Source organism: Macaca nemestrina, chromosome 2, assembly GCF_043159975.1.
Source record: "Macaca nemestrina isolate mMacNem1 chromosome 2, mMacNem.hap1, whole genome shotgun sequence".
NCBI lineage: Eukaryota > Metazoa > Chordata > Mammalia > Primates > Cercopithecidae > Macaca > Macaca nemestrina.
Genome location: NC_092126.1, coordinates 116,946,334 through 116,952,970, shown reverse-complemented (window position 1 = coordinate 116,952,970; position 6,637 = coordinate 116,946,334). Strand labels below are relative to the sequence as shown.

The 6,637-nt window shown below is 39.9% G+C and overlaps 1 non-coding gene across 1 annotated transcript; it reads left to right on the top strand.

Annotated features, from left to right (window-relative positions):
* Window positions 1–5,187: 5,187 nt before the first annotated feature.
* On the top strand, window positions 5,188–5,311 carry LOC112426463 (small nucleolar RNA SNORA26). Its single transcript, XR_003017794.1, has one exon. It is a non-coding gene; the product is annotated as a small nucleolar RNA SNORA26 (small nucleolar RNA).
* Window positions 5,312–6,637: the final 1,326 nt, after the last annotated feature.

Sequence of the window (6,637 nt, the reverse complement as noted above, 5' to 3'; positions counted from 1 at the left end):
TCAGATTTTAGAGACTTAAAAAAATGAGGGAAGGCCAGGTGCGGTGGCCCACATCTGTAATCCCAGCACTTTGGGAGGCCAAGACAGGTAGATCACGAGGTCAAGAGATCAAGACCATCCTGGCCAACATGGTGAAACCCCATCTCTACTAAAAATACAAAAATTAGCTGGGCGTGGTGGTGCATGCCTGTAGTCCCAGCTTACTCAGAAGGCTTAGGCAGGAGAATAGTTTGAACCCGGGAGGCGGAGGTTGACGTGAACTGAGATCCCGCCACTACACTCCAGCCTGGCGACACAGTAAGATTCCATCTCAAAAAAAAAAAAAAAAAGAGGAAATTTTGGGGGCGATCAATGGTGATGTATATCTTAATAGGAGTTTGAGTTATGTGGGTGTATGCATTGTCAAAACTCAGTGAGTATACATTTCAAATAAGTTTATTTCATTTTATGTAAGTTTTACATCAAAAGAAAACAACAGGCCAGACAGGGTGGCTCATACCTGTAATCCTAGCACTTTGGAAGGCCAAGGCAGGAGGATCGCTTGAGCTCAGGAGTTTGAGACTAGCCTGGGCAACATAGCAAAACTGCATCTCTACAAAATATACAAAAATTAGCCAGGTATGGTGGTGCACACCAGTGGTCCCAGCTACTTGGGAGGCTGAGGTGGGCAGATTACTTGAGCCCAGGAGGTAGATGCTGCAGTTAGCCATGATAGCTCCACTGCACTTCAGCCTGGGCGAAAGCAAAACCCTGTCTCAAAAAAAACAAAGAAAAGAAAAACTCAATATTGAACTCTAGTTAATGGTATTAGAGTACAGAAGTAATGAGGGGGAGGTATACAAATATCTGTCATTTACTTTTAAACGCATCCAGAAATAAGATGGATTAATAGGTGGATGGAGGGATTGATAGATGGCCACATATGGCATATGGAGAAAAGCAAATATAGTAATATATTAATGATAAAAGTCTTGGTAAGCATTTTTGTAATCACTACCCAGGTCAAGAAATAGAGTTTAGCCAGCCACCCAAGAAACTCCACCATATACACCATACTAACCACAGCCTTTCCCAGCCCTCCAACAGCACATTAATCACTTTTCTTATGCTACTTTATTGTTTTATCACCTAAGTGTGCATTTCATTTGCTCCCTTTTTTTAACTTGGTATATCCCCCTCAGTCTCTTTCTTTCTCTCACAATGTATGTATTGAAGGACAGAGGCTGTATTATATGCAGAGTTTCCTGCAATCTGGGCTTCGATGACTGCATACGCATGGTGCAGTTCAGCATGTTCCTCTATCCTCTGTATTTCCTGAAAATTGGCAGCTAAATCCAAAGGATTGATGAGTCTTAGATTCCATTCCTCTGGCAAAATTAAGTGGTAGTGTTTCGATAGAGGGGGGAGGGGGGAGGGATTGCATTGGGAGTTACACCTGATGTAAATGACGAGTTGATGGATGCTGACGAGTTGATGGGTGCAGCACAGCAACATGGCACAAGTATACATATGTAACAAACCTGCACGTTATGCACATGTACCCCAGAACTTAAAGTATAATAATAATAAAAAATAAATTTAAAAAAAAACTAAATAATTCACAAATAAATGAAAAGATACCCTAAAAAAAAAAAAAAAAAAAGAGGTACATCATGCCTGCTTTTCACTTTTTTTTTTTTTAATGTCAGCTCAATGCCTAGGTTCACTGATCCATTTGGGATAGTTAGGATGGTGTCATTCTAATTCTATCCTACTGTTTTTATTTTTTAGCTGGAATAATTTTACAAAGAGATGCTTCCCCTCATCTACTATTTGATTACCCAGTTGTACAGTTCATAAAGAAAAGGCAAGGTAAATCGTTGGTTCTCTGTTTTTATTTACACTATTTCCACAATGATGAATTGTTTATCTGTCATCTTCAGAATGCAATCAATTCATTTTCTTTTTAAAGATTATTATCGTCCAGACAAGGTGGCTCATGTCTGTAATCCCAGCACTTTGGGAGGACAAGACGGGCAGATCACTTGAGGCCAGGAGTTCAAGACCAGCCTGGCCAATATGGTGAAACTCAGTCTCTACTAATAATACAAAAATTAGCCGAGCATTGTGGCATACACCTGTAATCCCAGCTACTTGGGTGGCTGAGGCAGGAGAATCGCTTGGACCCAGGAGGCGGAGGTTGCAGTGAGCCAAAATGGTGCCACTGCACTACAGCCTGGGCAATAGAAAAATAAAAAACAGGCCAGGTGCAGTGGTTCACACCTATAATCCCAGCACTTTGGGAGGCCAAGGTGGGTGGATCACCTGAGGTCAGGAGTTTGAGACCAGCCTGGCCAGCATAGCGAAACCCCATCTCTACTAAAAATACAAAATTAGCTGGGTGTGGTGGCTCATGCCTGTAATCCCAGCTACTCGGGAGGCTGAGGCAGGAGAAGCGCTTGAACCCAGGAGGCAGAAGTTGCAATGAGCCAAGGTCGTGCTATTGCACTCCAGTTGGGGAAACAAGAGCAAAACTCCATCTCAAAAATAAATAAATAAATAAATAAGAAAAATTTTAAAAATAAAATAAAGATTATTATGAACTCATGGATTTTAAAATATTTAAACACTATCCTTATTAAGGCAGAAATTGTTTCCTTTTTAACCTGTGAGAGGTTCTTCAAAATGGCCCCTGAAATGCCAGGTGCAGAGCTTACACCAGTAGGCCCAGCACTTTGGGAGGCCAAGGTGGGAACATCACTTGAGCCCAAGAGTTTGAGACCAGCCTGGGCAACATAGTGAGACCCTCTCTCTTCAAAAAAATTTTAAGAACCTTCTGCCCACAACTCTAGTAGTCTTTGGTAACTTCTCTACTGTGTGGTAGGTCAAGATATTCCCATTCATCTTGTACATTTCCTATTCCAGATTTGGAATCAGCCATTTCTCCAAGCAGCCCAGGTTTGCTTTAGCGGAACATGGTATTTCAAGACCATAATCTAGGCATTATGGCTGCTTACCCATTGTTACTAGGCACTTCCATACCAAGAATCCTGGTTCTCAAGGACCCAGAGGATGACAGGATTGGAATATCCCATCATTTGTGCTAACCTATAAGGATCATGCGGCAATTTCAGAATAACAATAACAATAATGCCACCACATATTTTGACTAAACGGTTTAAAATATTTTTCTCAGGCTAACTTCATTCTCTCCCCCTTTTTAATGGTCATGCTAGATCTATCTGGACAGTCTATAAAACCTTTATATACAATAATTTCCTCTTTAAACTCTCATTTAGTCTTAGTTCTATAAGCAACCATGTATTTCATGCTCATCACTTCTTGTGTCAATGTTTCTCCAATTGTTTTGGTGGACTTGATCTCGAGTAGATGCTTTAATAAAAGCCCGTGAGAACAAGAGGTCCGTAGTTCTTGCATGTTGATCACAGTTTGTGTCAATCTTACTGGATAGAAGGTCTTTCCCTCACACTTGATATCCTTGGGTATCTTAAGTATGTTATCCCATTTTATTTTGGCATAAATCTATTCTGTCAAAAAGTCTGATAATAATCTAATTTTCTTTTCTTCATAAGTCACATGCCATTTGTGTCTAAATGCTTACAGAAATTTTTTGAAAGCCAAATATATTGCTAAAAAAGAGAAATGTTTATTTTCCTTTCAAGTCCAATAATTTTTCTAGAATATGTCCTAAAATACTTTCTAGAATAGCGCTGGGTCAATATGTTTAGGTACATGGTGTGCTTTTTCAATCTGTATTTCAAAACACTTCAGGAAATATTTCAGGAAAGTATTTTTTATTTTTCTTTCTTTTTTTTTTTTTTTTTTTTTTTTCTTTTTGAGACAGTGTCTGGCTCTGTTACTCAGGCTGGAATACAGTGGTGCAATCTCAGCTCACTGCAGCCTCGACCTCCCAGGCTCAAGCCATCCTCCCACCTCAGCCTCCTGAGTAGCTGGGACTACAGGCACACACCACAACACCCAGGTAATTTTTTTTTAATGTTTAAATATTTTGTAGAGACAGGGTCTCACTATGTCGCCCAAGCTGGTCTCAAACTCCTGGGCTCAAGTGATGCACTCACCTCGTGCCTCAGCCTCCCACAGTGCTGGGATTACAGGTGTGAGCCATTGCCCTGGCCAGGCAAGTTTTCTTGACTTTCAGTTGTAGTACTCATTCTGTTCCCTTTCTTTGGTCTTCTTTCACTTCAGGGACTCTATCCATATTCCAGATCTTTCTGATCTGTATTTGTCACTCTTCTTCAATGTTTTTTGTCATTTCTTTGAACTTATACTTCTTTTTGCCTTCTCTTGTGTCTATTTGCTCTAGAGTTTCTTCTGGTTTGGTTCTACTTATTTCTTGAATTCTGTCGCCCTATTTGTAAGTTTTTCTAATTCTGATGAATAATGCTCTTTCATGTCTTTTACCAGTTTCTTAACGTCTTTTAGTTCTTTTCAGATAGTATGTCACTGTATTTAACTTTCTTTTTCAATGTGTCTTTCTGGGTTGCTTTCATTGTCTATACTCCCTTAATTTTTGCATAAAAATACTGAGACCCAGTGTTACTCCTCCAAGTTCACTTTTCAAAGTATGAAAAACAATGTAATTTTAAACATAAATTTTCATTTTAATGTTTCCTTTGTTGAAAGGTGGCAGAAGCAATTCCCAAAACCAACCAGTCAACATTAGACTAGGAACTTCCAAAGGTAGGCCACCTTGCTGCAGAGACTGGAAGTTTCTTTCAGGTAACTGCTTTCCCTTCTATATCTCAAAAGCAAATGAACTATCAATTTAGTCAGAAGACACTGCACCAAACACTCTCTCAAAAAGTCATAATGAGTCTTATTTCGTTTCTTCCGTAGTGTCAGTTCGGCTTCTGCCTTTGAGATTCTCCCTACAGAAAAGAAACATCTCTGACTCCTTTGTGTAAATCAAAGACAGACATCAATGACATATTGAATTAATATGAAAGAGCATTTTAAATGCAGACACCATCCAACACTATCACTGAGCATAAAACTTTGTCTTCATTGAAATATGTGATCAATTGTTTGATGTCAAGCAGAATTTTTTTAATTAGATATTTGTCCCTCCTCACATAAAAGGACTGATTACTCTCTTTTACAGAAGAACGAATTTAACAGTTTCCTACCAATAAAACAGAACTTTGCTCTCAAAATGTTTTAACCATTTGAACTTTAAAATGCAAGTTCACAGTTCTTTAAGAGACTAACACAGAAAGCTAAAGTAATTATCCATAGAACCCAGAGATGAGATTGTAAAACTCCTCTGTAGATCCTGTCTGGAGTCACAGCTTAACCAGAAAAAAAAATTTATCACAGTTTAAGCACCTTTGTGATACTTGTATATAGTTCATAGAACAAGTGAGACATTTAAGTTTTCTCTGCTTAAAAGGTCATTTAAGCTGAGCATGATGGTGCACGCCTGTAGTCTGAGCTACTTGGGAGGCTAAGGTGGGAGAATCACTTGAGCCTTAGGAGTTCAAGACTTTAGTGAGCTATGATTGCACCACTGCACTCCAGACTGGGTGACAGAGCAAGACGCTGTCTCTAAAATAATTAATTAATTAAATCTAAGTCTTAGTGTACCATGAAGACCACTACCCTGCCTGAAACCCTTCCATGGCCCCCTTTGTCTTACAGGATGAAAGTCAGGTTGCTTGAATGTCCCATCCCTTGGTGACCTGGCACTTAGCCTCATCTCTGTCAAACATTCATTTAACAAAGATGACTTGCCCTCAGCCCAAAAAGATGAGATCAGAGGGCTGGAGATCCCTTACATGTGCCACAATCTCTCACACATCCATGCCTTTGTACACTGTTCCCTCCATGGACCTGCCCTTCCACCACTCCTCCTAATTGTAAATGCCCAGGCCAAAGGCAGTTCATCTGGTGGCCTCTGAGGAGGTGGCTGGGGGTGGGATACTGGCTGGAAAGAAGTACAAAGGAACTTTCTGTGTTGATGAAAATGACTATGATTTATATCTCTATTGAGGTGGTGTCAATACGGATGTATACAATTGTCAAAATTGATTGAGCTATATCACAATCTGTGCGTTTTATTTAAATTTTTTTAAATGTTAGGCAATAAAAGTCAATTCAAAAGCATCATTTTCGCTGGGTGCAGTGACTCACAACTGTAATCCCAGCAATTTGGGAGGCCAAGGCAGCGGATCACCTGAGGTCAGGAGTTCAAGACCAGCCTACCCAACATGGCAAAACCCCATGTCTAGTAAAAACACAAAAATCAAATGGGCATAGTGGCAGGTGCCTATAATCCCAGTCACTCAGGAGGTTGAGGCAGGAGAAGTGCTTGAACCCAGGAAGCAGAGGTTGCAGTGAGCCAAAATCATACCACTGCCCTCCAGTCTGGGCAACAGAGCGAGGCTCCATCTCAAAAAAAAAAAAATTATTTTTCATTAGAAGCTCTCCCTACCTCTAACTCGGGCTGATTTGGATATCCCCTCTGTGCTCCCATAACACTTTATGAATACTTCTATATCAAGACTTAGAAACGTATCTTACTGTATATACATAACTATTAAATTTATTTGTCTACCTCATCAGACTATAAACTTTAGAGAGGAAATGGTTTGGATGAGTGTCCCTGCCCAAATCTCAT